Source organism: Pseudophryne corroboree, chromosome 3 (genome assembly GCF_028390025.1).
Source record: "Pseudophryne corroboree isolate aPseCor3 chromosome 3, aPseCor3.hap2, whole genome shotgun sequence".
NCBI lineage: Eukaryota > Metazoa > Chordata > Amphibia > Anura > Myobatrachidae > Pseudophryne > Pseudophryne corroboree.
Window position 1 is genome coordinate 471426894 of NC_086446.1, and position 11753 is coordinate 471438646.

Below are 11753 nucleotides of genomic sequence, written 5' to 3' on the forward strand. Positions count from 1 at the left end.
TCAGCATAGACGTCTGTACAAGTGTGGTATATTTACTGTGTTATAGGCCTGTATAGTGTCTTGTAAATCCACCTTTTTACATGTTTGCATGAAGTTATCCATGTTTTGGGCAGACATGAGTATTGAGGTGTCCATACTCTATTAGGAAAACGCTCAGTGTGCTCCTGAACACATCCTATTAAATCATCAAGCTGGTCTTGTGGTGTCTGGTTAAAGAGGTGGTCTCTTCACATCGCAACTCCACCAATAAGTGCAAAATGCCGGTTGCATCATTAGCAAAAGTCATTGGTGAGGACACAGTCCTCTCCCCTCCAATGAGGATTAAGGATATGTAACAAATAAAGAGTGGCACAGCTGGATCCCTTGTGACACAATGAGGGTTGATGGCATAATGTGTGACTTGGGGCAAGTCATATCATGTGACTTATTATTATTACTACCAGTTATTTATATAACACGCACACATTCCGCAGCGCTTTACAAAGAATATTTGGCCATTCACATCAGTCCCTGCCCCAGTGGAGCTTACAATCTATATTTCCTACCACATGTGCATGCACACACTTTCACGCTAGGGTTAATTTTGTTGGGATCCAATTAACCTACCAGTATATTTTTGGAATGTGGGAGGAAACCCACACAAGTACGGGGAGAATATACAAACTCCACACAGTTAGGGCCATGGTTTGAATCGAACCCATGACCTCAGTACTGTGAGACAGTAATGCTAACCATTACACCATCCGTACTGCCCACTTGAAGGTAGATGTATCAAGGCTTGTTATGAGATAAAGTGGAGAAGTTGCCCAAAACAACCAATTATGGCAAGGTTTAAGGGGTAATGTGTGACAGGGGTATGTGTTAGTACATTTGAAAATATTACTTACAGAACACTTAAAGATGCATTACCATCTTTTTCAAACCAGGAGTATGTCCTATCATTAACATCTCCTCTTGTGCCATTTATAGATGGTTTACAAAATTAGTTTGACAATTCTTTCTTTTAGATTTGGTAGAGCCCCAATATATATGATTCATGTAGAAGCCACTGACAGTCCAACTAAGTAGTTGGGCCAAATTAGGAAAGCTATTTACTTGGTGACAATGCAGCTGTAATAGTGACAATGGGCACAGTGGGAAAGCCAATCCTGGGATTTAGCTTCAAAAAGTACAGGATCAGGTAAAAAGCTTGTGCAAAATCCTCTGCAGCGGCACTGTGTTGCTAAATTGTTCTTGTGGTTCAGATGTGGCCTAGGCTGTGACCTATAAACGGCAATGGTAAGGTTTGATGTTATAGGTCATGTAGCCGGACGCCGTCAGTCACTGTACAAGCCACACAATGCACTGCAGGACAGTAATAAAGTGAATGCTCTCTGAGGTGGGCAAGGGAGGGACTGGGAGGTGGGGCTATTTTTCTCTTCTTCCACACTGAGTGACGTCTCTTTCTATGCAAGTGTCAGGACTGAGTGACACAATGAGATCAGGGTCATTCTTCAATGTCGGATTGGGGCTATGAATCATAAATGAGTTTTATTTTTTCCTGTATGGGCAATGAATGTGGGTTAATTTATTTCTGTGGCAGCTAATGTGCGGGTTTTTTTTTTGCGTGTGTGTGTGTGTGTGTGTGTGTGTGTGTGTGTGTGTGTGTGTGTGTGTGTGTGTGTGTGTGTGTGTTTCTGTGGGGGCCAATGTGTGCAGTGGTTCCTTGCGGGCGATTCAATCCCGAGATTGAGATATTTTCAAACCCAAATCCTGGGATTACAAAAATGGGGAGGGATTGGCTTGAAAACTTTAAGAAGCATGGTGATTGTTGCCAATCCATTAACCTTATTTAAGAGGAAGTGTACATTTTCTTTATGCTTGTCCATTGCGGATTACCTATTTTCCTTGTAAAGTTACTAGAAAAGGACAAGGGCATATGGCTCACAGTTAATAATTATAAAGGCAAATTAATTCACAATGCCCCAGGCAGTGTTGAAAAACTGATAAATAATCCTTAAAATTTGTTTTGTCTGCTCTTGAAAACAAACGAAAAACTAATTTTATCCATAGTTGTCTACCCTCCCGCATTCTGTAGGAGACTCCCTGAAATAGTAGCAATCTCCCTGACTCCCTGAATAGAACAGCAGCAATCTCCCTGATTGCTCCTTATCCTCATTATGCAGGTGTTACATTCTTGGGGGGGGGGAAGAAATCAGAGATACATACATTCAAATGGCTCATCACTGCCATTTCCCTGCATTGGTTATAAGGCGGGGCAGATGTATTAACCTGGAGAAGGCATAAGGAAGTGATAAACCAGTGATATGTGCAAGGTGGTAACCACACCAGCCAATCAGCTCCAATATGTAAATTAACAGTTAGGATCTGATTGGCTGGTGCCTTTATCACCTCGCACATATCACTGGTTTATCATTTCCTTATGCCTTCTCCAGGTTAATACATCTGCCCAATGATCCCTATGGCTACATGCTTTTTAAGTAAGGTTTCTAGTGGCCACTTACATTATATGGAACCTCTTGTAAAATACAATATACAAACAAATCCTGAAAAATATCAGTGTCTTTTCTTTAACAAGTAGATCTTACTAACTTTGGGGCTCATTTACAATTAGATGTAAGTCATTTTTATGACACGCCTCTCAGATGTAGCAGTACACGTCCACGCTAATATTTCAGAATCTCCCTGAAATGCTTTTTCAAAAGTATGCAAGTATGATTTTATCTATGCATACTGCATGAGGTTGTTTTTACCTACAGCACAGAATGTGATTTGCTGGCTGAGCAGATTAATCAGACAGTAATTACACCTTTCTGAGACGCGTCTGGGTGATCACAAACTGTAATTTTATATTACTGCAGCCCAATCTCTTAAATTAGAAGCAATGTTTAACCCCCTCCAGTTGTGGAGTCTAGATAAAGCGTGCTGGCACCAGGCAGAAATAGGTCTGTTTGTCTCTTCTAGAAATGCAGAATATCTTCGTATAAAGGCTTACTAAGGATTACTGTACACAGTATAGGCCTCACCTGGTACACGACTACAGAATTTGCTAAATACATTGGCAGTAGATCTGCTTAATTCCTTGTCTTTTCACAGATACGCTTCTGTGCCCATTCTGTTCACTTTTTGGCAAAACTCACCTACAGGTCTCGCATGAGCAGTCAGATCAGTAATTGGAATTGGAATGCGCTCTGTAGCAGAACATTGGTTCCTTCATTCTTCCTCTTCATTTAATCCTTTTCTCCAGTTTGTCTCTTTCTTTCCTTCTTTGCTCCCCTATACCTCTTGTCCTCTAAGGAGCCCATCTTTTGTCTATGATCAGATCTTCAAAGGCTTTATTCATAATATCTGCAAATTGGCTGAAACATTACTGGCGCATATATAATCAGAAACAGAATGCGCATGAGAACCTAAAGTACATTCCTAAACACAGAGCCGGCCCTAACCAATATGATGCCCTAGGCAAGATTTTGGCTGGTGCCCCCTAGCACCACCGCTAGTTCCGCCTCTGACCCTGCACTCCTTTCCCAGCACCATCACCCTTCGCACACAGCAGTCCTTATTTTGGTGTTCCTACCACCTATATTTTAAATAGGAACTTTGCATACGTTCGGCACACAGCCCAAAAAGGGACGTGTGTTTGCTGGCAAGGGGCATGGCCACATAATAGTACCCCCAATTAAAATTACGCCACACAGTAGTGCAACTTTATTCATATTTTATCAAGCGATAGTCTCCCTTATTTACGTTACATCACACAGTAGTAACAATTTACATTATAAACGTTACTCATCACAGCAGTGCCCCCTATTCACATTACATCACACCACACAGAATTGCTCCTTATTTACATTACACCACACCATATTACTCTTTATTCACATTACATCACACAATAGTGCCCTTTCTATATGTAGCACCACACAGTAGAGTGCCTTATACACATAATGCCACATGTTAGTAATGCATTTATACACATAATACCACACAGTAATGCTCCTAACACGTATGACACACATTATTAATGTTCTTATAAACATAATGCTCCTTACACAGTATGCCAACATTTATTAATGCCCTTATACACATAATGTCCCTTACACATACAGTATGCCGCACATTATTAATGCATTTATACACATGACACGCATAATGCCCCTTACACATATGCCGAACACTATTGCACAACCAACCCACCCGCACACAGCACTCACACGGCCGCTAACACTGTGACCTTTGCCTCTGCTTGGATAAAGATTTGTCCTCATAAATCTTGCCTCAGTGCGCCATGCAGCAGGAGATGCCTGGCGTGAGTCAGCTGGCAGCTCTGCTAACGTCAGGTTCCTTTTTTGATTAAAACGCATCTTATGTGCTTTGCTATGTGGTTAGGACGCACAAACGGCTTCTGCTGATTAAAATGATATGCAGCATGCCTATATTCTGTGTGCTACAGTGGCTGTATCTGCATACGAAATGCTACACACAGAATATAGGCATGCCGCATATAATTTTAATCAGCATAAGCTGCTGGTGCCCCTAGGCATACCAAATGCCCTAGGCATTTGCCTAGTTTGCCTATGCCTAAGCGCCAGCTCTGCCTAAACAAACAGGCAAGCACCAAGCCAAAAAGTCACTGATCAATATGATACAGTGTGTGGACAACATTGGGCTGTTCAGGGCTAAGACTGAGCAGCAGGCTAACATACTGTATATGCACATCTGTGAGCACTGCATGGCATAGTAGCCAGTTAACCCTTACTACTATGGGCCAGTATTAATGAGACAGTCAGGGATGGCGTGTTTATTCATTTGCAGCAATCACTGTTTTTATTGTTATTGCCCCAATAAAAATAATAATAATAATAATAATAATCCTACTTATCACAGCGATGAGGCTCTGAATAAATAGGCTCCTCATAACCAACATGTAATTTCTCAGTTTGATTTCCTGTTAGTACGTTCTCCAGAATTAATCTCATCAATGTAAAGAAAAAAACGCTTCAGTAGATAACAGCAGATATCACAGTTTATGATGACTGAAGGGGCAGGAGTTAAGTTATAGGAAGTTAATGATATGGTAGAAAGTATGAGAGATGGTATGTAGTCAGTGGGGCCGCTTCAATTGTTTTGGGTGTCTAAAAACCCCACATGTCGCAGCCAAACAGACGGGGTTTAGCTGCCTAAAATGGCTAAACCCATCTAAATTTACTTGCTTTGGGCATCCAAACTCCTGTTCGGAAGCCCCAGGTGCCGAGTTTCAACACTTTTTTCCCCGCACCTCTGGAGGCTGCAAAAAAATGTGAGCTCTGCGGCCGCTAAGTGCCCGTACGGCAGAACAATTGAATTGCTGCCGTCGAGTGCCCTCTAGTGACAGACGTGTAAAAAAAACTATTTCCTTTGCCCCAGTATGTCAACATTGAGAGTGTCAATATTCAGAATGTTGATAGTTATTATGTTAGTTATTATGTCAGCATGGTTAAAATGGCAGAAATGTCGACACCTGGAAAGTGTCGACATGGACGTTAAATAAGTCCTTGCAGTCCTCTATTTTCCTTCCACATTGTGTAAAAAAAAATAAAAAATGTCACCAAGACATAGATTAACCATGTTAGTTATCATTGAGGAAAATCGGGTGGACTTGCTCATATCCACGTGTCTCATACCATTGTGTATTCCTAAAACACTTCCAAACCTTCTCCTTAAGTGAGTGGGAGAGGGTATCTATGTCATTCTCATCAAAAAAATATATTTATTTACTGCCCATTTACCTCTGTAACTTTTTATCTTAGCCCATCTGACCACCAGTGACTCAGACCCATTAGAACTATTTGAGGAGTGCAACCAGATTGAATCCAATCTGATTCAGTATGTGACTGGAGTATCCACCACCTACAGCAGCAAATCACAACTCACTGTGTTATATAGATATAAATTCAGTAGGTTAATGTCTCCAGGCCATCACGGTTTTCAGTTAGAATATCTATCTATCCTGTTAAGCTTGGCGGAATTGTAGTAGTTAATCCTGACTCCTAATAGCCATCTTCTGTGATTCCTCACAAGCCATTCCTCTGAGACACTTTCTAATAGTTCATACTGGCCTATGGAGGAAACTATTGATTCTCTGGCAGATTTATAGCTGATGGGTAGCACATATAAAATGTGGTCTTTTCCATTGTAGCTGGACATGATATAATGCAGAGCACAATTCTCTTCCTCCACTGGCTGTATGTTTAGGAGATCAATATGTTGTGTCACAGAGTAAAGCTGAAAGAACTATTGAATGTGACTGTCCTTTTTTTTCTTGCCAGAAATGAGAAAAGTAGAAAACTATTCTGGGCCTTCAGAAATATGTACAGTAACCATGTGATGCAGTATGGCCCACAAATACCAATAATATAGCTATTGTGGCAACAATTGCCGTGTGCTACAAAGGAACCAGGGGTGTTTAGCTAGAAAGCCCAGGGAAGTCATGCAGTGGAAGGATAAAATGTGTGTTTTACCTGCTTGCTGAGTCTGCTGCGGCCGGCTCACGAGCAGTTTCAGTATTTCCTCCATTTTGGCTGCGTTGTGGATTGGGAAGCGGACACTAGCTTTCCTTAGCATCCCATGCACTTACTCCACTTGTGATGAAGATGCTGTTTAGTGGAGGCACACACTGATACTGAACTTCTTCACTGAACTTCTGTCGTCAGGATGACTGCAAACCAGTAACTTTCAGATTGTAAACAATCACAGCCCTGTCACTTACTAACAAGGACCTACTCCCTATAGTCACCGACCAATAACTGGCATCGGTCATACAGACAAACTGCATAAACAGGCCTAATAAGACCTACATTCTTCCGCCCCCTCCCAGACTGACCGGCAAACCATGCTCCCACCTTGCCTTTAAAAGGTAGCTCTCCACATGTGTTCTGATTTGATCAGCCAGACTGCCAGGCTGCAGGAAGAGACACGTGGAAATCAATTGGATTGGTATGCGATCCCGGCGGACAGGATGCCGGTTGTCACAATACCGATGCCGGCATCCTGATGGTCACGCTCCCAACAGAGGTGAGGTAAGTATCCCAACTCCCGCCCCCCCCCCCCCCCACCCCCTAACCCTCCCTCACCGCAGCCTGCCTTAACCTCCCTGCTTAGTGCCTAAACCTAACCCCCACCACCACCTCCCCCAAAAAAGCCTCCTGCCCTATTCTGGATTCCAGTGTCAGTGTTCTGACAAGTGTCCAGATTCTGGCGTCTGCATTTCAACAGCTGGGATCCGCACAGCCAGTATCTTGAACGTATAGCAGATCAACAGGCAGGAAAAACACACATTTTATCCTTCAAATGCATGACTTCCCTGGGCTTACTCCCTATTACAATTTAAATACACAGGTAAAGGGAGTGAGCCACTTGCCACATTTATTTGAAGGCTTTGTAACTTACTGGCCTGAAACCTAATAAGAGGTGATGGTGTAGTTTCATCTCTAATATCATGCAATCATGCAAGCAAGTAGTACAGTGTAATGTGACTGTAAGCTGATAAGAAGAGAACGACAATTAAGATACAAAACACTTGCATAATAATATTAAATGAACAGTAGTGTACAATATTACTACTTAATGAGACAAATTACATAACAGGAATGAAAAATAAAAAGATTAATACAAGCGCCCCATTCCCAAATAGTATCTTTTTTGATTCTTCCGGCTCCTTAACGGGTCCAGTGACACTGGAAGTACCTTCTTCCATCCAGCAGTCCTTCTCTGCGGCTGCCGGCATCTCTTCTCGTCCTCTACTGTTGCTGCGGCTCGGCTCCCCCTAGCAGCTGCAGGCGCCTCTGCCCCCAGGCAGCTGTGGCTCCCATTCTTTTTGAAATTTAAAGTGACGTGCGCCAAAGCGTGATGTCACCTTGCCATCAAATTTAAATTTCCTCGCTATAGAAGGAGTCTCTGGGCACTGTTCAGTGCCAGAGTATTATATCCACTACCTGATCTCCAGCATCTGTTCAGTTAGAACTCCCTGTGTACTGTACTTACCTGTGTTCTAATCCGGTCTATGCAATGAATCTCCACGCCTGCTCCCTTTGTACTGCTTCTAGTGACTTCAAAGTTTAGAGTTTCTCATGACCTGAGTTTGCCCACGCCACGGTACTGTGTGTAGCCCACTTGGTTCTGAAGCATTTCTGATTACCACTTTTCTGTAAACCTCACACGTCTAGTTTAATTTCAGTTCCTCCAGAGTCCACCAGCCCTGTGTAATAGGAACTCAGAGAGCTACAACCTGCTTAGTGGGAGCAATGAAGTAGAACCCCCCTTGCAGTACAAGCCACCAATATGTTAAGGCTCCACGCCTCTGCTCTGGGTTTATGCAAATCCTACAAGTACCAAGGGCAAACGCAGGATTTCTAGAGGGGGGTCTACAAATGCATTCCACAATCTCCCACTCCGCGGAACATTGGAGCAAGTGCCATTGGAGCAAGTGCGGTAGTTTCGGGAAGTGGTTGACTAACCTAGTACCGACCCTGGACATATATGTACGCATTGGTCTTTTTATATACTGGTCTATAGTATAGGCTAAATCAAACATATTTAATATAAATAACATAAGTGGTCAGAAAAAAGTTAACCATCCCATAATATATAAATAAACACACATACATAATAGAACCTGTATGAGACAGAACTGCACATTATAAGCACACATTATCCTACTTCATGGTAAGGCTCCTGTCTCTTCTTTCTGGCTGGTCCAGTGTGGTGACTAAGGGCACAGATCCACACACACACACAGCAAATTTGGTAGAAGAAGCTGCTACCACTGGGCATGTGCAGCAGCTCCACTCTGTCCCTTACACTGCATGTTGTTGTGGCAGGTCAATAATCATATTATATACTGTTGCTATTGTGGTCATAATTTTAACTGCTCACCAAGAGGAGGTGGAAATCCTCTCTGCGATTGCCTATGAGTACCCCAAACACCTATTACATCTCAACGAGAGTTGTGACACCATGTATTAGAATTGTGTCATGCTAATTCTCTATTCTAGATCATAGGATAAGGTAGTAACGAGTAGGGGTGACACTCTGTAATTACTTGTGGTTGGGTATACATCACAATAAATTGAATACAAGAGACATGAATAAAAGGGAGAAGCTACCAGAAATTACAAATGTACAGTCTAGAGTACCATACCATGGCTTTAATTATGAATAAATATACTGGAAGTCACCAATGACAGTATTACAACCTTATAGATAATTGGGTAAATAGTATTTGGAAGAAATGTCAATGCAACTAGAATGTTCTTGCAAGATACGTAAGAACAATTAGGTGAGTGTTAGTGGGTGTTATAGTCTCAATATGTGTGTTATTATGAGGAGGGTAAGGTGAAATGTTACATATATACACAAATACAGTATGCAGTAGGGCACATACATACTGTATACTGTATACCACGCCACATTTCCAGGGAAACTCTGATACTAAGCATGTGTATCCATGCTGTATATTCCACTGAATTTGAGTACAAAATACTTTTTTGGACACTTTAAATCATTCTAATTAATAATTACAAAAAATAAGATTTTAAACCTACCGGTAACTCTTTTTCTCCTAGTCCGTAGAGGATGCTGGGGACTCCGTAAGGACCATGGGGTATAGACGGGCTCCGCAGGAGATATGGGCACCTAAAAGAACTTTCTAGTATAGTGTGCACTGGCTCCTCCCTCTATGCCCCTCCTCCAGACCTCAGTTAGAGAACTGTGCCCAGAAAAGATGGACAACATGAGGAAAGGATTTTGTTAATCTAAAGTGTCAAAGTCGAAAAATATTGCAGTACACACATCATGTACAAACAACACACAGATGGCCTCCGCGCGCGTACTTATTCTGCTGTGCGTGCACATATTCGCAATTTGCGTATGGTCGCTCCCGCGGTCGTGCGCATCAGCGCGTGGTATGGGTATTTACGGTAGAGTTTGTGAACGCATGGAGAGCTATCAAAACACATTACATATTTAATCCAAATAGTGCACAATGTACACATAGTCCCCTTGCACCACACCATAAAATAACAACAGTTTAAATGGTTTCCGAACAAAGGGATTCACCTTTACAGGATAAGAGGGGACAGACTAAGGTTATAAGGTGGTGTTTGGTATCCAGCTGTAGGGTATTTTAAGGGTAACATTCCGGTGTTGGTCTGCGGAAGATCGCATGTTCCTGTGGATAGTTATATATAGATATAAACTGTATTTACTGTATATTATGTATGCGGCGGGAATCCAGAGGAGACCACCCACAAGAGCAGTTGGGAAAGACATCGCCTACCTTTTCAAATCGACCTATGACCTCTCCTGTACTGTAAAAGTGCATTCCTGTGTCCAATGGACAAAGGGATTACAGTTTCCATTGTATTGCTTTTGGAAGAATTGTATAAATAAAGCCTGCTGCAGCCTGGCCTGACCCAAGGCTCACAACGTTATCTATCAGATGGCGGAGGACCGGACCGGGTAGCGCAAGCGAATCCACTCACGTATGTAACATTGACTGTAGCCATTTACTCTGTTATATTGTATTGTATTAGTTGTATTGTAACCCCCTTTCAGCAATAATCCACTGTGGTGTCGGAACCCAGTGGTTTAACTACAGACTGGTGTTGTGTATTTCTTTCCCTGCTAAGGTTTAAAGTGTAATAGCATCACACTGCATTGCTGCATAAGGTTTAAAGTGTAATAGCATCACACTGCATTGCTGCATAAGGTTTAAAGTGTAATAGCATTGCATTGCATTACTGTAAAGGTTTAAAGTGTATCTCTGGGTGTGTGCGCGCTGTGTGTACTTTGTACCCCCAGCGCGGCGTTTGTACGCTAAGTCCGTTCAGTGATACGGGACTCCGTACGCAAACAGTGTATAAAGTACGTAGCGTGTGTACTAAGTTTAGCGGCCGCAGCGGCTCCATGGTAAAGTGTATTCTAAGTGTGTATAAGGTATAGCTTTCTTTCCTGTAAGATAATCGACATTATCAAAGGGCAAGATTCATACCAGCCCACACCAATCATACCATATAACCTGGAATACACATAACCAGTTAACAGTATGAACAAACAACAGTACCGGTCCAAGACCGAGTCTAACTGTAACATAACCCTTATGTAAGCAATCACTATATACAAGTCTTGCAGATTTTCCGCACTGGGACGGGCGCCCAGCATCCTCTACGGACTAGGAGAAAAAGATTTACCGGTAGGTTTAAAATCTTATTTTCTCTTACATCCTAGAGGATGCTGGGGACTCCGTAAGGACCATGGGGTTTATACCAAAGCTCCCAATCGGGCGGGAGAGTGCGGATGACTCTGCAGCACCGACTGAGCAAATGCTAGGTCCTCATCAGCCAGGGTATCAAACTTGTAGAATTTAGCAAAAGTGTTTGACCCCGACCAAGTTGCTGCTCGGCAAAGCTGTAATGCCGAGACGCCCCCGGGCAGCCGCCCAAGAAGAGCCCACCTTCCTAGTGGAATGGGCCTTTACTGAATGCGGTAACGGCAATCCAGCCGTAACATAAGCCTGTTGAATCGTGTTACAGGTCCAGCGAGCAATAGTCTGCTTCGAAGCAGGCGCGCCAATCTTGTTGGCAGCATACAGGACAAACAATGCATCTGTTTTCCTAATTCTAGCCGTCCTGGCTACATAAATTTTTAAGGCCCTGACTACATCCAGGGACATGGAATCCTCCAAGTCACTCGTAGCCACAGGCACCACAATAGGT